This window comes from Myotis nattereri (assembly GCF_964212035.1).
Source record: "Myotis nattereri genome assembly, chromosome: 1".
Taxonomy (NCBI): domain Eukaryota; kingdom Metazoa; phylum Chordata; class Mammalia; order Chiroptera; family Vespertilionidae; genus Myotis; species Myotis nattereri.
Genome location: NC_138075.1, coordinates 169,325,327 through 169,351,190, shown reverse-complemented (window position 1 = coordinate 169,351,190; position 25,864 = coordinate 169,325,327). Strand labels below are relative to the sequence as shown.

The following is a 25,864-nucleotide window of genomic DNA, read 5'->3' as shown; positions in this document are numbered from 1 at the left end:
CTCTTTGCACTGGAGTTCCCTTTGCCTGTAATAAATGTCTGCTTCTCCTTTATTTACCAGAACAAAATATATGTGACCTTCACAACCCAAATTGAAGGTCATTATTTTCAGAAATTTTCTGTTGACAGTTGTGGGACCATTCCTTGTTTTATTTCTGATATTCTTTTGCACTTTCTCTTTAACTTATACATATTTATTTTTGCATTTATTGTACCAAATTTTTTATGAAATTCTTGAAATGAGGTATATGGCTTATTCACCTCTATATCCCTTGTATTTTTGTTTATTGTAAATGGATTTAAAATAAGTTGAAATTAAATTCAACTATATATGTTAGATAAGGAATGATCCAGTTCATGGAAGGACTTAAATGCCAGGCTGCGATGTCATGATAATAGAAATGATGGAGAAGGTAGAAAAATCCGAGAAGTTTCGATGTAGAGCTAGAGTTTGTGGTGCCAATGCACTAAATCAGTAGTAAGTTTATAGATGCGGCTATGGGAGAAAGCTTAGTCATGAAGTATAAATCAAACAAAGAAAAAGTGGTTAAAGTGACCAAACAAACAAACAAAACCCTTCAAAAACAATTAAATCTTGAGGAATGACACCATTTTATGGGTTTATGTGATAGCAGTTTTATTTTATTAATGAATAAAAAAACTTAGAGTTTTGAAGGATAAATAGATTTTAAGGAAAAAGAGCTGGTTTCTACTGATTGTGAAGGGGAGCATACTAAATTGTGCTAGAGGAGGCCTTGGGATTGATAGAGGATTTTTTAAATGTAGGAATACCCAAGGCATGTTAACTTAGATTAAAAATAGGATAGATTACGGTTATGGTAGTAAATGAGCGAGAGTGAGAGAGAGAGAGATTGAAAATATATAGCAAAATGAGAATCATAGCTCATTTGATAAGTAGAATAGCTTTGCCCTTATACTGGAGATATGTAATAAGGGCTTGACATTTAATAAGTAAATTTGTAGGCTGGAGCACATTGACTTGAGACAGTGTTTGCATCATGCTATCTTTTTCTCAGTGAAGTAGACAATAAAGCCACCATCCAAGACAATAACTAGTGGGAGGGAGGGCATTTTCAGAATGATAAAAGTTAATAGCAGCTGCTTTTGGAGCAAGAAGAGGAAGCCAACTAATGATATATAGAAGGATTGTCAAGAATGAGGCTGGACAAATTGAATCTGCAGGGACACAAATCTGCAAAGCTCTTGTGATTTCCTGGCTACTGGGCCACTGGAGAAAGTGGAAACAAGTGGCTAAATTAATGCAAGTTTAGAGTTTTTCAAAGGCAATATTATATAAATAAAAGAAAAAATGTGAGGCAAGTAAGTGAGCATATTGTTCTGACAGTAATTGAGAGGATGGATACTTAAGTTGAATCTGAGGAAGAGAGAGAAAGCTTGAGGGGGTTGATTATGTGGCTGATGGTGATAGTGATAGTAAGCTTTCCTAGGAGCTGGCAAAGCATTTGGTTGTGGATAGTTACTCTAGAAAGTTTCTTCTCCTTGGAAATATCTTGATGACTCCAGGGTTCATCTTGCTTATGAATTCTGTAGTATAGCATGTATATTCTGCATGGAGATTTCTTTTCAAATTAGGTTTCTATTAGTAAGATATTAGTCTAAGCATTACTTTTTACTGTTAATCATTTATAAGATTAGGTCCAATATTGATATTTATATAGGAAAAAGTCTCACTAAGTACTATATTTTGCAATTAAAATTAAAGCATGAGTTTAAAATCTCAGGGAGCGATTGTAGTGCCATGATTATATGTCTCAGCTTTCATTATTTCATAAAAACTTTTTTTATTCGTGTCCTAGATAAGAGCGTTGTTAGGATAGCCAGAACATACTTTCTATCCTGCCTTATTTTTTTTACTAGAAAAGAACAAGACAAAATTAAATGTTATTCTTAACCCATCACATTGTCTTTCATAACATCTTACAAGTGAAAAGCAGTTTCTGACTTATAAATTTTGCATTTAATATTTTATTTATGTGTATCACTGCTGACATATTCTAACATGAATAGTTCAGATTAGCAGAAACTCCCCTTCCTACATTGTTTAATTGTTAGCAACTTACTTTAATGTATGTTTTCATGGTACTAAGGTTCATCAAACTCTACAGTAAAGACAGCTCATTGTAATGCTCAAAGAGGTGGTAAAAATAATTGTGAACTAGTTTATTAATGACAATGTGATAGTTCAATGAAAATAAATTCTTCCCTTTGATAAAAGGAAAAGAATCCAGTAGTGTCATGCTTTCATTAATAATACCAATTGGTTGCCGAAACCGGTTTGGCTCAGTGGATAGAGCGTCGGCCTGCGGACTGAGGGGTCCCGGGTTCGATTCCGGTCAAGGGCATGTGCCTGGGTTGCGGGCATATCCCCAGTGGGAGATGTGCAGGAGGCAGCTGATGGATGTTTCTCTCTCATCGATGTTTCTAACTCTCTGTCTCTCTCCCTTCCTCTCTGTGAAAAATCAATAAAATATATTTAAAAAAAAAATAATACCAATTGGATTTGAAATGTATTACTTATACATTTAAAATTTTTATATATAAAATCCTAAATATAGGTAACAGGGAATTCAGAAACCTTATGAAAATTATTTTGAAGTAACAGTCTGAAACATAATGCCAAAGACAGTTCATGACACTGTCTTGAGCAAATGACTTTATTTTTTTGTTTTGTTTTTACTATTTATTTTCTTTTATATTAAAAACTACTGTTAGAATTAATATTGGTAAATAATTAGTAAATAATTTTAATAGCACTGTATGAAATCAAAATAAGAATTCAGGTAGGGAAAACAGTAAAAAAAACAAAAACAAACCCCAAAACAAAACCTACCCTCAAGGAACACATACTCTAGTGGAGTATGTACTTATACTAGAAAGGCAAAGGCACAGTGATCATCACTTCTTCACTAATTCACAAATGTTTTGTCTCAATACCGCGTATGTACTAAGTAATGGACAGTAGAGGGCTCACAGGTGTCAAGTAATATGCCATTGTGGAGCCTGCAGTCCAACATGAGGAGGTGGGTGTAGACCAAATAATTACCAGAAATATAAAATTGAAATTGTTATATATGATAAGATAGAATAATATAATGGAGGATTTTAAGATAGTTGTAGATGTTTGTTTGAGGAAGTGTTGCAGAAGACCAAAGAAAACCAAGCTATGCTTTAAGGAAATGGAGGGACACTGTTTAATTACGCCAGCGGACTCAGGGAATAGCTTTCCAAATCTGAGTACAGAAACATGCAGGGGGCTTTCTTTTTATCTCTCCCTGTGGTCTTTGTCCCACAAATATGGATTATGCTTCCGGTCCTTTTCAAGGGTCTTACAAGAAGGCCCCCAGGTGTTGGGGGTCTCCAGGCCATATCTGATGGTTTGGCCTGGCGCCAGCATTAATAACCCTCCCTCCGGGGCAGTGAACTGTTCACAGTTTTATGGCCTCTGTAACAGGTTCTGCAAGACCAGCTTCTGGGAAGGAGGTAATGACTTAATTATAGGTTATCAAGAATGTACACTGAGCTTGCTGGCATGGATTCCAATTACTAGCCCCCAAAATATCAGGGTTACTTTAGAATTAGCCCTTTTTAGCCTTCTCAGAAGCAATGCCTGAGTTGAAATCTGAAAAATAAGTGTAACAGTGATGAGCATGTTGGGGGGTTCTATGTCAGCAATGGGCTTGGTGAATGCAGAATGTTAAGGGAAGGCTCAAGTGGCTGGTGGACAGAGTAAATGGAGTATGTTATAAGATGAGGCCAAGAAACCGGTGAAGAGCAAACCATTAAAGACTTTAGGCCATGTAAAAGGTACTGAAGACTATGGGACAGGGTAGGGATAGGCTGGAAGTAGCAGATTGTGAATAAAATTTAGTTTTATTTTTAAAATGTCACTGACTGTATTGTAGAAGAAAGATTGGCAAGGGCTGACAGTGATATATTCATGAGATGCACAACAATGTTTGTGTCAACAACAGATCACATATGCACCAGTGGTCTCATAAGACTATAATGGACCTGAAAAATTCCTATTACCTAGTGATGTTGCATCCATCATAATGTCATAGTGCACTACATTACTCACATGTGTGTTGGGATGCTGGTGTAAACAAACCTACTGTGCTGCCAGTCATGTAGCAGTATAGCACATACAATTATGTACAGAACATAATAATTGATAATAACAATAAATGACGGTGTTACTGGTTTATGTATTTGTTGTACTATAATTATTTTAGAGTCTACTCTTTCTACTTATTAAAAAAACTTTGCTGTAGAACAATATGCAGCATTAAGCTGGCAGCAAACTCATACATCTTGTGTTTACTGTATCTATTGATTGCATCTTTTCTCTAGTGCTTAATTTAATCTTATTTTGTTTTGTACATTAATAGGCTGTATGGGCTTATAGCCTATGATGAATAGGCTATACCATGTAGCCTAGGTGTGTATAAGTAGCTCCACAATGTTCACAAAAGGATGAAATCTGTATTGTAGCCTTGTCATTAAGCAGTGCATGACAGTATAAATAGACGAGTGGACAAGGACAAAGGTGATGGTAGCTTGGACATAGAGAACTAGAGGCAGGCTTGAGATGTAATTATTCGATAAGATAGAAATGAATAGCTAATGATTTTTTGAAGAGAGCAAGGAAGAAAAGATGTCAAGGACATCTGTCTTTCTCTCTCTTTCTTTGGTAAGATAGGAATATTTCTACTTATCTCCAGAGAGCTTAAGAGCTTATTAATGATCCTTTGCTACCTGAGATAGGCTTGGAGTTGTCCTTTATGCTTGTGACAACATAGACAATTCTGTCCTTTTCAGGCATGTATGATGCAAGCCTGTTCTGTTCACAGAAATAACCTGTGCTCTAAGCAGTCTACCAGTAATAAAGCTAATACTTTAATCCTCCATTTGTCTCCCCTGTGATTGTCTCTTAATTGGCTTTTAACTTATGTGGGAAAGGGAATGTGATTTAGATCCCCTAACACTCTTACGTGTAGTTCGAGAAATGAGCTTTCTGCCTCTAGAAGTAATTGTAGCTGTGGATATGGATGTGACTGCCCTGGGAGAGAATGGAGAAGTAGGTGTTACTCACCTACATCTGAACTTCTAATGGCAATTGAATGTCAGCCATGGTAAATTAGGATGAGGGCTAAAATAAACACAGGAAATAAATTTAAACAACTTGGGCATTTGTGAATTTAGCAAACGCTCTAAGAGCTGGAAATCAGATTGAGTTGGTATATGGTCCTGTTTGATGATGGTGATAGGTTCAGGTAGGAAATAACTCTTTGGAAGAAATATCCTTGTGCTGGTGCACAGTTTAAAAAAAACCTCCTTTTCCCCCCCTTAACTACCATTTCTAAGAGTAAGTACTTATGGAGCAGCATTCAGTTGAAGAAGAAAAGATTTACCAGACACATTCTAGGATACTCATGTTAATGGTTATTTATACCATAAATAATAATCTTCACCAGCAAAGAAATTCTGAAAATTGAAAACTATACTTACTTTAATTGAGTAATTTAAATTTGATACCTGTTCTTCTTTGAAAAGATAAAAAGGGTATTTTATCAGTTTCTTAGTCTTTATTATGAAGTATCATGAAACAATAAGTGTGAATAAGTTCAAATTTAGTTTTAAAATATATATATATAATTTTTTTCTTAGAGTTTATAGTAATGTCTGCATTGAAGAGGCTTTAACTATTCCTTAAAAAAAAAAAAGTAAAAATTAGTTGCACAGAAGTCATCCAACTGGAAAAATCACTTTCCTTTATAGAATTCTGCCATGAATACACATACACCCACTCTTGACAATTATCTACCAGAGCTTTTCTAGATAGCATATACAACACCAAAATATCTTATAAACCTTACTGGATCGATTAATTTTTTAAAAATGTATTTTATTGATTTTTTACAGAGAGGAAGGGAGAAGGATAGAGAGTTAGAAACATCGATGAGAGAGAAACATCGATCGGCTGCCTCCTGCACTCCTCCCACTGGGGATGTGCCCACAACCCAGGTACATGCCCTTGACCAGAATGGAACCTGGGTCCTTTCAGTCCGCAGGCCGACGCTCTATCCACTGAGCCAAACCAGTTAGGGTGGATCGATTAATTTTTATGTCATGCATCTCTCTGGAAATTATCACCATAAACATGCAAACAGTAAGGTTTAACACCTAGTGTGGTGCAATTATGCACGCAGCAGGCATTAAGCAATGCAAAAAATCAAAGAATTTGATGACAGTTTTGTAATTATTCCATTTAGCTCCAACCCAACACAGGAGTCTTTATTCCTTAATACCAATTATTAGCATTTTTAAAGTGCTCACAAAGGGGAAGTCACATGTTTATAAGATACATTATAATTTGTTGGATGAAAAGGTCTTTTTGTCATGTTTGCTATGCCTCCAATTACTTTCAATCCCTAGTTCTGTTGTTCACAAAATACATAAGTATGTAAATCAGTTACAGACAGCAAATGATAACTTTTAAATAGACAAAGCTTCAATGGCACGCACACAGCTTTTTTTAAAAACATATTTTTTGCCCATTACTACATTGAGCCTAAAAAGGTGAGAACAGCTCTTTAAAAAAAAAAAATCCTTACCCCAGAATATTTTCCCATTGATTTTCAGAGACACTGGAAGACAGAGAGAAATATTGATGTGAGAGAAACACATTCACTGGTTGCCTCCTGCACGCACCCTGACCAGGGCTGGTGCCAGGGAGGAGCCTGCAACCAAGGTATGTGTCCTTGACCAGAATTGAATCTGTCCACAGGCCGATGCTATATCCACTGAGACAAACTAGCTAGGGTTGGAGAACAGCTCTTAATTTTTTTTGGTTCTATCACCTATTCTTTAATGTGGCTGGTGAATAAATGCTTCCATGTTGTGCATGACACCTCTGAGAGCATTATTATCTTTATTTATTAATCATAATTATGTAAATAATGACAAGTGATACTTATTGAATACTATTTATGTGCTATGATCTGTGCAAAGCATTTTATATATTTACTAGAGGCCTGATGCATGAAAATTCGTGCAAGAATAGACCTTCCTTCCCCCTGCTGCCAACATCGGCTTCCCTCTGGCACCTGGGACCCGGGCTTCCCTCCTCTGGCTGCCAGTAGGCACCTGGGACCCGGGATGGCTTCCCTCCACCCCGGCTTCATCAGGAAGGATGTCTGGAATGACTTCCGATCTAATTAGCATATTACCCTTTTATTATTATAGATTAATTAAGTATCTAATGAGTGCCTTCTACTTGTCTAGTACTTGAATTTATTTTAGTGGGAGAAAAGATATATTGGAGAAGTTAGAACTGATTACAGTTGTTGGAGCAGATGGAGAAATGAAAGTATGGGGTGACAGGGAATTTGGGAAAAGTTCACCAATCAGCCTTCCTAAAGCACTGCCAGTGTTGACATAGGAGGTGTGAAGGCAAGAATACTGAGAACCACAGCATGTTCACTTGCTTAAGTGGGATTGTAAATGGAAACTTATGGAAAAATCACTTAGAAACTTGAGGCTCTGTGAACTCTGTTCTCTCTTGACCTACTGTCAAGCGATTCATAGTGGGCCTAAGGCTGTTGTTAATTCAACTAGTACTACTCCTTGAAAAGAAGAATTGGCCACAGGAAAGAAAACAGGGAGGGCAAACTGGAGTCTGCTGGCACATCTGAATCTCTCTATCTGATGCCAAAGTAAGCTTAGAGAGCAATAACCACTGCTTCACTTTCATCTCCTGAATCTTTTGCAAGTTCCTCTTTTGTCTTCCCTTTATCCAGAAAGGGAAGAGGAGGAAGGATGGCACTCTTCTAGACACTGAGTTTTCAGTATGAGTAAGACTGAAAAGGTTACTGGCTTCTTAGAGCTTACATTGTAGTTGTAGACTCAGAAAATCATCAAATGAGTAATTTATTTAATGTCAAGCAGTGGAAAGTACAGCAAAAATAATTAAGCCATGAAGAGAGTACATTTTAGAAAACCTAGAATAGAAACAAGGAGACAGAGGCTATTGCTGTTGTGTAGGTGAAAGATGGTAATAACTCTCTCTAACTGGAGGTCAGCCTAGTTATCTTAGTGGTGAGAAACGGTTGTATCCTAAAGCTATCTTATAGGTAGAGCTAGATAACAGGATTTGTTGATAGGCTGACTGTCAGTTCTTAAAGAAAAAAAAAATGGAGTTAAGGATGACGGTAATGTTTTTGAGCAAATAAGTGAAATTTTAGTGGTTTTGCAGAAATTGGGAAGGATGTGGCACAAATGAGTTTGGGGTAAAATTAAGGCCACTGTAAGTCAAAGTAGGGACTTCATGTTGTTTAGGCAATTATACAGAAGGGAGTTGAATTGTACATTTTTGAGTTATCTGAGTCCAAAATGCATTTCAAGACAAAAGACTAGAAGAGATCAGTGGAGAAGATGATGTAGAGTTCAAAAAGAGAAGTGTTATGTTCTGGTGGCATATGCTTAAGCAGAGGAGGTATCCCAATATTTCTTATGAATTACCTTATCTCTATAACATTTTCCTTTATAGGGCATTAGAGCTAAGTTTCAGTAAAATGTTCAGTACTCTAGAGTAAAGTTTAAAATATGGAAGTTGGGTGCATAGAAAGCCTGATTAGTTTAATTATAAAGCCAAAAAGTAAGTTAGCACAGATATATTGAAGAGACTTTGATAGAGATAAGTTTCAGATGTGTCTTCAATAACCAAAAGAGGAATAACACAATTAATTTAAGCTATTAAATTAAGAGATTTACTGTATTTATAACAGAAGAGAGACTGAAAAGGTTTTTAGGTAAAAATAATTTTCAAGGCTCTGGAGCTACCATTGCATTTGAAAGTAGTGTTAAAACCACTTTGTTTGAATTGTCCAGAATAGTATGAACTAATACAGCAGATAGCATTTGGATTTCTCTGATATCCTTTTTTTCTGAAATGGAATTCAATAAAAAACGTTCAATAGGAGCCCAAGCAGTCTGATACAAATTCATAATTCTCCAGTAGTCTGTCTTGATCCATTTTACAATTAATTAGTTTCAAGTAATCTTCCATAAAACTCTCTCAATCAGGATTTGATAATAACTGGAGAAAAATGAACTCAAGGTTATCCTCTGAACAAAGGACCTGTGCTTTTCTTTTTCTTCCTGTCCATCTTGAGATAATTATGAGACTGTGTATTCTACTTTTTGTCTATATTTTGTGGAATGTTGCATGTAAAACTGGACAATACTCTGTGATTCTAGTGTGATATGACAAACTCCTTTGGATGAATTAAATTGGCTTTATAAGTTGTGTTCCAAACTTTTAATAGTTAAAAACTGCTCATGATACTGACTAGAGTGCTAAGTTCAAAGTAATTCCCTATGACGAGTGACACACACACAAGAAAATGATAGTCACTGGGAGTACATGTCAGTCATCTTTAAAAAGACTAAAATATTACCTCCTCCCCCACTTAAAAAAACCTTAAGATCAATTTGTGAGTCAATTTTACAATCCAATTTCCTTGCCATTTCTACATAGGAATAATGTTCTTTTGAACTAAATGAAAATACAAGGACACATTTCTACCTCCTTTTAATATTTGTAGGTCTAACAACAAAAAGGACTATCTTTCATGCTCTTACAAGTAAGCAAAGACTCAAAGGTGGCTTGTCAAGAGAGAATCTAATGACTATTACTAACTATTTACTACAAATAACATAATTTAATGAATGAGAATAAAACACAATTTCCATGACTAAATTGAATTTTAATGGTAAAATTAATTTTAAGTAGTTGTAAAACACTTAATTAGGCAGTTAAAATTTCAGTTGTGCTGAATTCAGCAGAATAGTTGAGGTTATAATAATTACAGGAATTTTCTTGGCTACTAAGCAAAACAAGCATCTTATATCAACTAATTTCAATATAATTTCCTGTGGAAAAGAAGGAAGATGATTTTTCCATATGAGTATGGTTATTAAGCAGACAACAGGAAATTCAACCAAGGAAACCCATCTTGGAAATGTGGGATCAGCTGACTGGTTTAGACATAGCACTGAATCCCTGTGTTAATTATAGTGCTCTAGGAGCCACTGTCCTTAGCCTCTGAAATGTGGCCCAGCCCCACCCATTTTCTTTCTCTTTTGCATCACACCTCAACACCTGAGCAACTGGTGTATGCATGGTACACATGCAGTAAGTGCTTTATGATTCAAACATCCAGTTCAGCCTTTCTATGGCACTTATACCCGCGACATCTCTTGCATGTAGTTTCTTCACATATTTGATCAGTTTTTTATGTAGAGAGTAATATTATGGAAATATTTCCTTTTTGAAAAGGAAAGACAACAGAAAAGAACAATAACAAATGTATTTTCTTTTATTCTTGAGTGGCACAATATTGCAACATACAGGGTTGCAAGACTTTTGATGATACCTTATGTATAAGGGCTGCATAAAATTTTCACTTCACCTTTCCAGCACTCCAGGCCCTTGTTTATGGACCTGAAAGGGCCTTGACCCCCTTAGGTTCCTACATAATCTGATTACAGTGCATGAGTTCACCTCCTGAGAAGCCTTCTGGGGTTAACTGATGTGGAAATGAAACTTAGCTAGTGAGCTAACCAATGGCTCAAATGTTTTAGGATGGAGAAGAATGTGCACAGTTGCCTATGTTAGTGTCTGGACAGAGGATTTGACCAGTGGTACCTGGGTTAACGTCATTTTCTTTTCATTTCACCTGCTAAGAACTCAGTTCATACTGAATTGCTGATTAATAGACTCTGAATTCAGTCTGTTATAAGTTTGACCTATTATTGGCTTGGTGTCTTACTAACTTCTTAAACAGTGTTCTGACTGGAAATATCATCAGGATACTCCAAATAACACATATGTTTATTCTTATGTTAAGCTTCTTTTCTCTACTATCAATTCTAGTGTCTTCCAATTTATGGGGCCCTCTCCTAATGCTAACTCTGTATTCTCTCCATCTAGCTATTATGTTCCCCACAACATATCCCAAATGTATTTTGATGACTGAAGAAATGAATGGATTAGGAGAAACAGCACGATAACATTGCAAAGGACAGCATACTTAGTTGTGTTAAATTATGGACTAAATTACAATCCATTTTGTTTGGAGAAAATATTTTATTATTGTTTTTAAATGCTCTGTTTTCATAGTCCATCTCAAATTTTACATAGAAAGATAAACTAAGAAAAGCTGGAACAATGAATGAGCCCTACTCTTCCATTCTAACCTGCTATAATTGTATGAAAGAAAAGTAAATTTTTAAGAAAAGGGGCGGGGATGGAAGGGTTAAGTACACATGTAATAACTTAATAAAGAAATTAAAAAATGAAAATAAAAAGACAGGGAGGTTAGTTTTTTAAAAGGTAGAAAATAGTGCTTGAATATTTTTTCCCCCTCAGTTATCTTGGTTCTATTTACTTGTGAGTTTAATTTAATGAATACTAAAATGAATCCAAAAAGTAAAAAGTTTTATAGTAAATAATTTATTTTGCCTATTTTCTTATCTTAATGAATATAAATTTCTTCTGCATGTTTTCTACTCTGATAAATAGAAAATATTTTAAAGACTTAAAAAATCATGACATTGTGAAGTTAAAAGTCTGCTTTGTGCTTCCATGGAAATTAGAATTGTTATTTAGTTTTAAATATTTGATGACTGCAGGTAAAAGAGAATTTTTGAAATAGCATTTTGATTGACATTTATTTTCCAAGTTTCTGAACACATTATTTGAGGCATTATAATAAATTCATCTGAGTTCTCATTGTCTTGTCTTCTCATCTTTCCCTTAACTTCTGACATTTCTTTGTATAAACTTGTTGATTTCAGTTTCTAAATTTTAACATGGGAAATAAAGGAGGAGTGCATAAGTATAATCAACTTATTTCTCTTTTTGGATAATTGATACATTCTCATATATCCTTCCACTATGATATTAGTGGAATATAATATTTATAACAATTTTATTTTTGTTGAACATTTTTACTTTCTATATATTTTATTATGTCCATCATCTTATTTGCTAATAAGAATAACTAATTAAATAGGCTAGGTATAGCCCAGTTGGCATGGCTCAGTGGTTGAGAGTCAACCTATGAACCAGGAGGTCATGGTTCAATTCCTGCTCAGGGCACATGCCCTGGTTGGGGGCTTGATCCCCAGTGTGGGGCATGCAAGAGGCAGCCAATCAATGATTCTTTCTCATCATTGATGTTTCTATTGCTCTCTCCCTCTCCCTTCCTCTCTGAAATCAATAAAGATATATTTAAAAAGAGGTTAAGTATTATTTATCATAATTTAGAGAAGAGAACATGAGGCTCAGAGATATATGAAGCTAAGAGCCACATTTCCTGGCTTTACTGTTCCTTTTACTCTGCTAGTTCTATGTAAATGAAGATTAAAAAAGAGAACAAGCAAGTAAGAAAATAAAATTGGATTAAAAAGTAAAACCAGTGTATCTGGTCAGTGTATCTGTGGTTTGAGCATTGGCCAGCACACCAAAGGGTATCAGTTCCTTTCAGGTCAAGAGCACATACTTGGGTTGCAGGTTCAATCCCTGGTCCTGATCAGGACACATGTGGGAGGCAACCAATCAATGTCTCTCTCTGACATTGATGCTTCTCTCTCTCTCTCTCTCTCTCTCTCTCTCTCTCTCTCTCTCTCTCTCTCTCCTCCCTCCCTCCCTCTCTCCCTCCCTCCCTTCCCCCCGCCCCCCTTCCTCCCTCCCTCCCTCCCCCTTTCCACTCTCTCTAAAAGTCAATGGAAAAAATAACCTTGGGTGAGACTTAACCAAAAAAAAAAAAAAAAGTGAAACCTAAAATGATACCAAAAATGCATATTATATGCTTACCATAGGTGGATCATGGATTTAGTTATCAGTTTTTTAGCAGCCAAATTCAAAAGGGTATCTAATCAGTTACCCCAATCATGGTGCCCATAAAATAAAAACAAGCAATTATTCTTTGAGATAAAAAATTGTTCTCAGTAGTAATGTCAGACTAGATTTTTTCCAAGTGGAGAGGCTCTCTCAGACACTGTATAATATAATGAAACTAGGGGCCCGGTGCATGAAATTGTGCAGGGGTGGGGTCCCTAGGCCTGGGCAGGGATCAGGGCCAATCAGGGTTGGGTCGATTGGGGCCAAAGGCCCTGGTGGGGTTGGGAGAGGGGTGACAGTTGCCAGGCTGGACGCAGACGGAATGGACACTGATGCCCGCCATCAGCGCCCCTCCACCACGTGATTCTCCACTTCCTGCCCCCCCTTCTCTCGCCGCTGCACCACCAGTGAAGCTTGCTGGCCTGGAGGAGAATGGGGGGAGGGACTGTGAGAGGTTGGCCGCTGTCCCTGAGGAGGAAGCTGTCCCTCGGCCCCCCTGGTAAAGGGGCCGCATCCACCACCACCCACCCCCGGTTTCCTGTTCCAGCCCAGGGCCTGCTGGCTGGGGGACGTTGGCTTTGGGAGCGCACTGACCACAAGGGGGCAGCTCCTGCATTGAGCGTCTGCCCCCTGGGGGTCAGCGCTCATCATAGTGACCAGTCATTCTGGTCATTCACTCGTAGTGGTCACTTAGGCTTTTATATATATATAAACTAGAGGCCAGTTGCACGAAGACATTCATGCAATAGGCCTTCCTTTCTCCTGGTTGCCAGCACAGGTTTTCCTCTGGCACCTGAGACCCAGGCCATTGCTCCAGCTGGAGCCACCTTCAGTCTTTTGTCTTTGCTGTTCTGGCTGGAGCTGCCTTCCGTCTTCAGTCTTCGCTGCTCTGGCTTGCCTTCAGTCTTCCCTCTGTCGCTTGGAGCCTACATATGCAAATTAATTGCCATCTTTGTTGGCAGTTAATTTGCATATCATGCGGATTAGCCAATGGGAGGCGTAGCGAAGGTATGTTCAATAACCATATTTGTCTATTATTAGATAGGAGGATTATTTTCAACAATATTCTTCGGGAGATTTCACAATGAATTTCATGGACTGTTTCTTGTTTAACCTTTGATAACATCATAGCAAAACACAGTACAACAAAAGCAATTTATGGCAATATTTATAGAGTAAAATAGAGGCACTGCATGGTAGGCCCAAGGAATACTAGTATATATAGGACTTAGTGTAGCCACTTATTTCTCAGCAATCTTCCCTTGCTGCTAAATTATCAACAAAAATGAGTTAAAAAAGCATTCAAGATTATATTATCTGCTTTATGTCTGTTATGAAATTAATGGCAATTAAAATCAAATTCATAGGACTTAAAAGGCCATCAAAATGGGGTTAAACAGGTGTAATACATTTGAATGAAAGTTGGAGAGCCCAGAAAGGACAAAAGCTTACTGTGAAGTTCTCTGACCTCCACTTTGAGGCAAATCAAGTAAATAAAATCCAGATAGAGTAATGTAATATTATTTATTTGTCATATATATCAATTCTTCAGATTTAATTTAATATAATTTAGAAAGGGATTTCAAATTAAAATATCTTCTAAGAATAAAAATTATCTAATAAGAAAATTATTAGAATATGTATATAGATGGAGTTAGATATGTTTCTCTTGTAGTCAACTGTGTTCTCTACTAAATATTTTAGAAACTAATATTTATAAAAGATTAGGAACCTTAAGTCCATTTACTACTGTAGAAAACTCAAATTTTCAAAAGCAGAAAAATACTGTTGTTGTTAATCATATGGGAATGGGATTTACTAATTCAAATGTTAGAATTCTTGCTTCAATCCTGAAATGACTAACTAGAATATAAAAGGACCTATTCATCTAAAAAATTATTTATGTCTTTATAATAGAAGTATATCTTCTGTGCTTTGTCACATATTTCTCCATTTTTTTATATTCACCAAGTCCTAAACAAGTTGATATCCAACCAGTACTTTTGCATCAGGAATCTTTTGTTTTTGGGATACTGAGTAATCTTCATAATTTTTATTTGTGACAAGGTTTAGGAGATCACTGGGACATTTTACAAATTTCCTCTGAAGTATGCAAAATGTTTCCACCTGAGGATAGCTTTATGATCAAAAGAATTCCTGAGAAAAGAGAACAATAAACCATCATTATCAAAAAGTAAACAAGAATCAAACCTAGCTGAAAGCACTGTGTATGAGACGATGTGGGAAATATGAGGAAGATGGATGGTGGTCCCTTCATCTGATAATGAAAATGTGCTGCTGCTGTCATGACAGATTATGTGTCTAACACAGAGCAGGTGTTAGCTCCCAGCTCTACTTCTTTTATGTCAAACCACACTACATGAGAAATATTTGCTAAACTCCACCCTGAATGGAGCAGAATAGACCTGAGAGTGAATCTATGTGAGACATACAGTATATGAAGTTATGCTGACAGTGCTAGGATGTTTGGTCTGAAGAAGAAAAGTTTTTGACTGTTTTCCCCAAATACTGGCAGAGCTCTAGGTAAAAGCTACTGTAACTTGCCCAGCCTGCATGGCTCAGTGGTTGAGTATTGACATATGAACCAGGAAGTCATGGTTTGATTCCCTGTCAGGACACTTACCCGGGTTGTGGGCTCGATCCACAGTAGAGTATGTGCAGAAGGCAGCTGATCAATGATTCTCTCTCATCATTAACTAGAGGCCTGGTGCAAGAATTTGTGCATGGGTGGGGTCCCTCGGCCTGGCTGGCGATCAGGGCCATCTCTCCTCGTCCTAATCAGTGCTGATGGGGGCCAGCCAGCCAAGGAGGGACCATGGGAGGTTGGCTGGCTGGGGAAGGACCATGAGAGGGTTTCAGGGTGTATCCAGCCCATCTCTCCCAGTCCTGATCAACTGGACCCCAGCAGCAAGCTAACCTACCAGTTGGAACATATGCCCCTTGGTGGTCAGTGTGTATTATAGCGACTGGTCAAGTAGTCAACCAAATGGTCGACTGATCGGTAGGACACTTAGCATATTAGGCTTTTATATATATAGATGCTTCTATCTCCCTCTCCCTTCCTCTCTGGAATCAATAAAAATATAAATTTAAAAATTAAATTTTAAAAAAAGATACTGTCCTTGAAGAAAAGAGAACTGCGATCCATGAATGTAGTTATAATGAGAGAGACGGACTTACTGTGAGGAGTAAGTCTCTGTGATTGTTTCTAGAATGGGCTGCCTCAATAAGTAGTGGGTTTTCCAATGCTGGAGGTATCTAGTCCTAGATTACATTTTTCCAGGATATTTTCATAGAAAAGTTGTATCAGAATGGCCTGGTAGACTGGGTTCTTTTTACCCCTGAGTTTCCTGTAGACCTTTTGGTAGAATTTTTGTTATATCTGACAATGGTATGGTTAGGAGGAACATAGGAATCATGCCATGTGTGAAGATACCAATATCCATATGGAACTTAACAGAGTTTTTCTGACTAATGAGGATTTGGGACAATCTTCCATGTCTACATATTGAGAGGAACATTAATATAATATTGGGTTCTGTTTATGAAGAAAGCATACTCCAAAGTTGCAGACATTGCATTAAAGTCATAGCTGCCTTTAAATGAATGATTCTTAAAGGATATATAATGACATTGTCTCTGAGTAAAACCATCAATATGTAAAAATATTTTTTTGGGTGAATGGGCAACAAACTTAAATAAATAGATATGAAAATGCAAAGTGTATCAGTGAAGCATATATCAGTGAATTAAAAATTTTCTCAGCATCCTATATATGCTGCAGCCAAAAATTATTTCTCTAACCTTTCCCACTTCCAAGATGAAATTCTAACCAATTTATATTATTACAGGACTATACAATTGTACCTAATAAGAAACAACTGCTATTCAAACTTTCATATTTTTTTGTGTTAATGCTTTTATTTTTAAATTTGTTTAACTGAACTTCATCTCAGTTGCTGGAAAACTGGATCAGCCATGAAGATATTGGGAGGACCTATGTGGAAATTGCAAGTTATAGCTGAGAGACATTAAAAAGATGATATGCTAACTGACAGATTTGGGATAAAAAAGGAACATGAGATAAATCCTACAATAAATGTAGCAGGGATTAATTTAAGTTGCTATGCTTGAATACAGTAAAGAGTGAAACAAGGAGAGCATAAGCAAAAGCTGATTTACAACAAGCCATGTACAAAAGGCTTAGGGATTTTAACAGCCTCTCACTCCCCTCTGGTGTGCTTCTGAAAAGAGTAACTCAGTCTTAGTTAGATAGGCTGCATGACTATGTTATACTTGATTAATATGTCTTACTGTGGTTAGAGCATAACTCTGAATTCCTTTACCAATTAATATTATTCACACTGATAATGCTTTTATGGTATATATTTTAATGTTTTTCTAAGTTGATTATTAAAATTTAGTTAAAACTCTCATCTCAAATTTAATTTAAGTTGTATGTCCTCACATCTCCCCTGTGTGGTCCTAAACTGAGACAAAGATATTTTGGAGTGGAGAGGAAATGAGTTATGGGCTGATTCTGAAATAAATGTCCCCTGCTTTCTTTTTAAGGAAAACTACTGTAGTGTGTTAGGTCAGAGAAGAGAGAGGAGAGAGTGCTAAGTGCTATTGTTCTTTCTTTGCTAACATCTGTGTAGTTGTCTAATGGGCCTCATATATGAATTATTCAGATGACCTCACTGTGGATTTCTACAATATGGGGGATCCCATCTGAATCCAAGCAAGCCTTTATTAGAGCAGGCTCTTAGCTCTATACCTGATAGCTCTTTGTTTTGGGGTTCTTCACATTTACTATGTAGTTACTCTAGCCAAGCCACATTTTGTGTACTCAGTTATATACATACGGGCAGCTCCATCGCAACACCTTGTATAGCTGTTGGACCACTTGGGTGCAATGCAGAGAATATAAATAGAGCATAGGTTCTTAAATTATGCTGGTAACCTTAAAGTTAATACAGATTCCTAGATTTGCTCCTATACCATCCCTGTTTGGATTCTATTCAATAGGTCTGAGGTAGAATGCTGGAGAAAGTTTATTATTTATTTCTAAACATATATTTCTTTATTGATTTCAGAGAGGAAAAGGGAGGGAGAGAGAGATGGGAGCATCAATGATGAGAGGGAATCATTGATCTGCTGCCTCCTGCACGCCCCCTACTGGGGATCAAGGCTGCAACCTAGGCATGTGCCTTTGACCCAGACCTTTCAGTCTGCAGTCCATTGCTCTTTCCATTGAGCAATACCGGCTAGGGCTATTATTTATCCTATATAATAAAAGGCTAATATGCAAATTGTCCCCTCAACTGGGAGTTGGTCCGGGAGTTTGAACAGGGGGTGGGGCTGGCCAACTGACCATGGCTCCTCCCCCTGACCAGCCCTGCCCCCCATCTGCCCCACAACCCTGATCGGGGGTGGGGCTGGCCTGCCAACCACCTGTGGTCCCTCTCCCCAGCCACACCCCTTTCCCCAGCCAGCCTGGCCTGATCAGCCTCGATCGGAGCAGGCTGGCTGGACCCCCCCCATCCGTGCATGAATTCGTGCACTGAGCCTCTAGTTTTTAATAAACATCTGAGTCAGGAGGTTTAGAAAACCCTGAATTAGATTGCCATAGTTGAAATTATGAGATTCTGAATATATTTACTTTCCTTGAATGAAAGACTTTGAATTGAGATATTTAATATTTAAAAGCAAACATGAGTTTTCAAAAATAGCTTCATATAAAATATAGTTCAGTTTATATTTAGGTGAAAGTATGTTGTCTCAAGACGTGAAAAATAGCTTTCCTTATTGATGCATGTTCCTTTTCAGCTAGTGAAGGAAACTAGTCCAATGACTTAAAGGGTTAAGACCCCTTAGAGGAAAGAAATAAAGTGAAATTAACTTTAGAAATGTCTACGGTAATACCTCCCAAGGCAAACTGTTGGCAGAGCAGCTAAGGGCAGATTGTGTACATCTGCGTGTGAAAATCAGCTGAAGGTGTCAAGTGCTCTTCTGAGTCACACTACAGCCCCTTTATATTTATCTTCAAAACCAAGTAGTAGCTGCCATTTCTAAAAGCCCACACACAGTTTTATTATTTTCCCATCTTTTCTTTATACTAAGTAAATAGCTGGCTCTCACAGCAGTTACTTCTTGTTGAAAAATAATAATCAAATAATAGTGCACTCCTCACATTTGGCAACTCATGGCCAAGTAAACTTACATGGAATGACTAGTCCAAAGATGTGTTTGGATAAGGTTCTTCTAAGGAACAGCAATATTGATTTTAAGTTTTAGTAAAATAATTTGTTTTAAAGGAGGTTTGCTTTACTATATCCATACCAAATTATACACTGATCAGTTAGAAAAAGTACAGTAGTAATTAATCCAGTATGAAGACCAACATCTAAAAAAATTTTGCATGAATGGAAGAAAAATTTGAAAATGAGAAAATTTTAAACTACAATTATTAAAATCAAAGTTGTAGTAAAATTATGAGATATAGTTTAGTGAAAATCAGTATAATTACATTTAAATATTTTATCAAAACCTTTGAATTGACACAATGAAACATTTTAAAAAAATTCAAGATAGCAAATAAAAATAATTTTCAATCTTACTAGTATTACTCTTCTCAACCACTGCCAACTTTCTGGAGCCTTAGCTTCTATTTCTTCATTATATGGTATTTATTTGTAAAATTTATTGCAGTCATAGTGCTAATGTTACTATATAATCCCTCTCCATCAATTGATATTTTATTATAAACATTATTACCTATTATTCGTAAACATAATTATAAATTATTATACGATATTTAAGCAACATGATTTAGTTACTTGTCTTTCCCACAGTAATCCTATATGATTTAGTTACTTGTCTTTCCCACAGTAATCCTATATAAGGAAAGCCTAATATGCAAATTGACCAAACAGTGGAACAACCAATGGAATGACTGGCTGCTATGATGCGCCCTCACCACCTGGGGGGCAGATGGTCAATGCAGGAGCTGCCCCCAGCCGGAAGGCCCCAGGCCAGCCAAGGTGGGTGTCAGCAGGGGCCCTCCCCTGATCGCCCCACCGGTTGCCCCACAGAGGGATGAGACCAGTGGCAGTGGGGACAAGGCCGGCGAGCAGGCGGCACCAGGCTGGCCAAGGCAAGCCCTAGCGGGGGCCCCTCAACCACCCCGCCACATGCCTCACAGATCGGCCCTGGGCCTCTAGTATATTATATATGGCTTGCTGTCAGAGTTTACTGTTATATTAGGACTGTTTTGGAGATCTTTGTCCATAGGGTATTTTCATATTTTGGAATATTTCCTTAGGATAGTTTATGAGAAGTGAGAATATTAGGCTGAAGAGATAGACGATTTAAATTATTTTTGTTTCATAAGGCAAAATTGCTTTGCATAACCTTATACTAGTAGTGCTTCCAGACAGATAGATAAACCCCCAATTCACAAACGTATTAATATTTGGTATTCATCATTTTGAATACTGTGAAAATGATATTTCATTGTTTCTTAGATTTATATAAAGAACAAATTATTGGATTAGTGGAGATGAGTGGAGTTGAAAATATTTTCCATATGTGGAAAAAATCCATGTTTTTCTCTTGTACAAAATTTCTTTGGACATGCTTTTCCTTTTAAAATAGGAACTTTAGTATTTTTTTCCTCATTTGTACAGGCCCTTCACAAAATAATCTTTTATCCATCACAATTGCAAAAAAAATATTTCTATTTATTCTTACTTTTACTGATGTACTATACTCAAGATTTTACTTGTAATGTGATTTAATCTATCTTTCGTTGCCGGTGTATATAACTTAAGCCAAATTCATTTATATATTAGAAAAGTCAAAAATGTATAGATATCTCATTAACTCTTTCCTACTATTGCATTTAATTTTATAAGCCACAGCTTCAGAATGCCAAGGTCAGTGGGAGTAATTTAGTCAGTGAGAAAAGCTGCTTCCTTGTAGGAAAGCACCTTTATCAAAGCTCTTGGATCAAAGCTAGCAATGAGTCTCAGATAAAGCAATTAAATTAAAAGAAAATCAGGATCCTGGCTCGGGGTAAGAGCATGCAAAACGTGATTCAGAGTTTTTAATATTCCATCACTGGGTATCAAATATGTCACATTTGAAAAATAATTCCGGCTTTGTTTTCAGTTTTGCTAGGTTTGGTCCCTGCTCCTTAGAAATGTAATTTATGTTCTCCTCATGTTTGAAGATAAAGTAGTTTTGGAATCATTATAAAAAAACAACAACAACACACAACAGACGTCATCAGTGATAATGTCATATTCGAATAATGGTTTGTGCTTTGATATTCTATCATGCCAATCTTGATACCTGAGATGGAACAGGCGCTGAATCTGTAGGCAAAGAACGAGTGAATGGATTTCCTGCAATAAAATCTGAGGAGTCATTAAGCATGTCCTCATAATACCTTTGGGACTGTCCAAAAGCTTGTTTAGGAGTTAAAAAAGAAATAGGAAGAAAAGGATACAAACTCCAAAGGAAAGGAGAACACAATTCAATGAGCAGTGAAAATCAATGAAGGCAAAAATGGTCCATTTTCACCTCGTTCATTTTCAGGGCAGACCAGTTTTACTTCATTGACTTTCAGTGCTCCTTGAGTTGTGTTTTCCTCTACTTTAGTTGTGCTCTGTTCTCTATCTTTTTAGCATCACTTCTGTGTTTTATTTTAAACTGTTGTTGTTCAGAGGTGAGCCTTTATGGCATGGTTTTAACTCAACGAGACCATTTTTGCCTACTTGATTTTTCTGCTCTACATCATGTCACTTTTTATGCTTTCTTAGTGATAGTTTTCTAAAGAGTCTCCTGTTACTTTTTTCTATGCTTCAATTTGTCAATCAGGCTTTTGTGTGAAAAATGTTTTTCTAAAATTTAAAGTGATAAAATGCAATTATATATATTAAGATTAATATTTATTTGTGTGCTCATTCAAGTGAGGTATTTGATTCTGTTCAATCCACACATAAAGAAACATACTGCAGTCAGCACTCATATAGGCAATTCACTTTTGTAATTGCAGGTATCATAATTCATATAGGTTAACTCAAGGCATTATGATGTTATAGGTTCTGGTTTATGGGAATTAGAGAGATGGACTTGAACATGGGGTACTGACTTATCCTGGACCTGACAAAGAATGAATGGATTATGGTCCAGATCACTGCATCCATAGACAATTGGAGACACTCGAGTCAGACTAATGAATTCTGGGTGGGTCATGAAGGGAGGGAATCAGTAATACTCATTATATCATCAAAATTTGTCTAGATTTACTCTGGATTTGGGAGAGATTCATCTAGTTGTATGAGGCCAATAATTTGAATGATGAAATTGAGTGAGATAAATTATTTGACCACTAGGCATTTTTGGATATATAAATCATTTATAAATGTGGAAACACACATGTAGTAGAGTTGCAATAAGGTGTGGTCACTCTTCAATATTTTTATAAGTGATCTCAGGGTATAAATAAATTAAGTTAAATAATTTGGTATGTTCATAATAAAAATAGATGCAAATCCTGTGAGAGTTTGAAGAAAAGAAATTCCTTTTAGCAGATATGTGAATTAATACTTCAAATAGGATTTTAATTTTGATCTCAGGTTAAAATGACGACTTGCACAATTTGGGACATTTGAGGCTAATGAAAGACTGAGTTAATTCATGGAAACAATGAAGGGGTTACCAATGAGATCAAGGGAGAAATAAAAAATTACCTGGAAACAAATGAATACGAACCAACAATAACCCAAAATCTATGGGACACAGCAAAAACAGTCCTGAGGGGGAAGTTCATAGCACTACAAGCCTACCTCAAGAATGGCTACCATCAACAAATCAACAAACAACAAGTGCTGGCAATGTTGTGGAGAAAAAGAAACCCTACTACACTGCTGGTGGGAATGCAGATTTGTACAACCACTATGGAAAATAGTGTGGAGTTTCCTCAAAAAATTAAAACTGGAACTGCCAGTAACCCACTTCTAGGAATATATCCTAAGAAGCCCGAAACACCAATGAGAAATAAATTATGCAGCACAATTTACAATAGCTACGATCTGGAAACAACCCAAGTGCCCATCAGTAGATGAGTGGATAAATAGCTGTGGTACATTTACACCGTGAAATGCTATGCAGCTGTGAAAAAGAAGGAGCTCTCACCCTTTGAGACAGCATGGAGGGACCTGGAGAGTATAGTGCTAAGTGAAATAAACCAGAGACAGACAAGTATCACATGTTCTCACATGTGGAATCTAATGAACAAAAGAAACTGACAAAATAGATCTAGAGACATGGAAACATGCAACAGATTGACAATTCTCAGAGGGAAGGCAGGTGTGGGCAGGAAGAGATTAACCAAAGAAGTTATATGCATATGTGCATAACCCATGGACATAGGAAATAATTTTGTGAAGGCCTGGGGAGGGGTTGGGAGTGGGGAGGATGGAGTCAATGGTTAGAAAAATGGGGATGTCTGTAATACTTTCAACAAAAAAATAAAACATAAAAAAAATAAAACCAAAAATTAATACCTCTGATTTTTTATTACTTGGTAGCAATATTTGAATTCATTTATTTATAGAGTTTTAGAGGGAAAATACTTCTTACCTACTAAGTGTTAGAGAATAATAGAGACATTTTCCTCCTCTTGTAAATCTTGTATTCCAGTATTCTTATGCTCATCAAATAACTTATTTTCTAATACTCATATATTCCTCAGTCTGTCACAAAATTATTTGATTGCAACTTGAAAGCACATAGGAAGGAAAATTACAGAATATCAGACAACCATATAATGCAGGAATAAAACCTGGTATTGCGCATGGAGAGCTGTCCTGAGGGAGTGGTATTTTAACAAATCTGAATGAAGAGGTAGCTGTAAGGTTAACAGTGTAGGAAGAGTGCTCCAGGGAGAGGGAATAGAAGAATTTAAAAAAAACCATGAAATAGGGAGGGGTTTGAGGATGAAGGAATCCATGTAAATATGGCTCTGAAAGTTAGCAGTAATGATGTGGGAAGTGGGGCCAGAGAGAGGGCCAAGGGTCTCTTAATGTGTCCCAGTGTAACTAACTGAAAGTAAACTTGAGTGAACTTTGTTATACCTGGGAAGTTTAATAAACGCTAGGTATTGTTATGCCAAAATGTAATAGAACATTATATGATCATAGGTGCTTGTCATCTTTTTCATTAAATCTCAGTTTTCTTCTCTTTAACAAAAGACAAATTGATGCCACCTCATGAACTAAAAAAAAAAAAAAAAAGTCCTAATGAGCAGTTTTGTAAAGATTGTACCCTTTGCATAGGTCGCTTATCTTAGTTATTTGGAAATGAGTTACATCAGTTGGTGGATGATACATCAGAAGTTTAGAACTTTCTCCCATTTTAACAGCTTCCTAAATGGTTGGTAATGAATGAAACATTTTCTTTCTAAAGTGTTAAAGGTGTTTCTCAGTGGAAGCAATAAAATGAACTTTTTTGGCAGCTATCCCAGAAAAAAAAATCATCCCTCTAGCATTTTTGGAAACGAGTAGAGAAAAATTATGAATAATCTAAAATAAACTCACATTAGAAGCTTATATGATATATCATAGAGTGTGTACTGGGAACCATATTTTCTAACATAATACCTTTAGGAGTCTGAGGCTCTGGAAGAATGAGAAAATGCACTCCCATGAGAAATTTAGAATTAAGATCCAACTCCACACTGAAAAATCTTGAATGGTCTTATATATTAGTTTGAAATCTATTTTAAAAGAAAGACCCAATAAGTAAGAATAGAAGGGTTTGATGATTAGGAGATCTTCTCTTTTTTCACTAAATTCAAACCTACAATATTGGTGCCGACCTAATACATTAGGCAGTGTGAAGGTTGCAACTCGGGGAAAAGTTAGAGATCTCAAAGTCACCTCACCTTAATGAAAAAGCAAAGGTATCCATGAGGTGTGGTTCTAATGCAAAGTATCCAGACTGTGCATCACTTCTGAAATCTATGTCATGCACTAACTATTGTACCTTACATGTGGAATAACAAGTAAATTTAAGCAATGTGTAAAGTACAATATATTAATAGGGAGTACAGTTTCCATTTTTTACTACCTCTGCCTTGGCTCATTATGATAACCCCCTAACTAGTCATGCAACTTCATGTTTTTTCTCCTCCTTGTTATCTAAATTAGACTCAAATAGCTACATTGTTCTTTTTAAATCACAGGTACTTTAGGCTGGATATATGTCTAAAATCATCAGTAATTCTCTTCTGCATTATATGTTAGATATTAATACATTCTCCTGTCTCCAACCTGTCTTTCTAGGCTTCTTTTCCACACTCCCTGTACCTGGCATGCACCTCTTACTGTAGTATGTATTTATTCCATGTTTTCTCACCTTCAGGTCATATTCCCTGTTTACTTTCCTCTGCCACCTCAACATATGAACATTCCTTAAAGCCAGGTTCAGATGACTTGACCTCTATGAGCATTTAACTGATACTTATGTAAATAACTGTATTCTGATCATGAAAGAATTCTCTATGATATATTAACTATGTTTCTTTTATAGCACTTGCCACATTTTCCATTGCATTATTTATGTCTATCTGCTAGATTATAAGGAACATAAAGGCGGGGATTATATCTGAATCATTTAGCTCAGTGTCTTGCATAGCAAATATAAATAGAATGAATGAATCTATATATATAAAAGGCTAATATGCAAATTGTTTCCTTAGGAGTTCTACCTGGAGACCAGGAGTTCGATTGCTTGTTATGATGTGCAGTGACAACCAGGGGGCGGTTCAGAACGAAGGAAGGCCCTGGCCGGCAGCTTGAAGGCCCGATCAGTCCTCATTGCCAGC

At 36.6% G+C, this 25,864-nt stretch overlaps 1 protein-coding gene across 1 annotated transcript in view; it reads left to right on the top strand.

Moving 5' to 3' along the window:
• The window catches only part of GRID2 (glutamate ionotropic receptor delta type subunit 2), a 1,380,265-nt gene that overhangs the window by 103,319 nt on the left and 1,251,082 nt on the right, over positions 1–25,864 (top strand). The gene's annotated exons all lie outside the window — the stretch shown is intronic.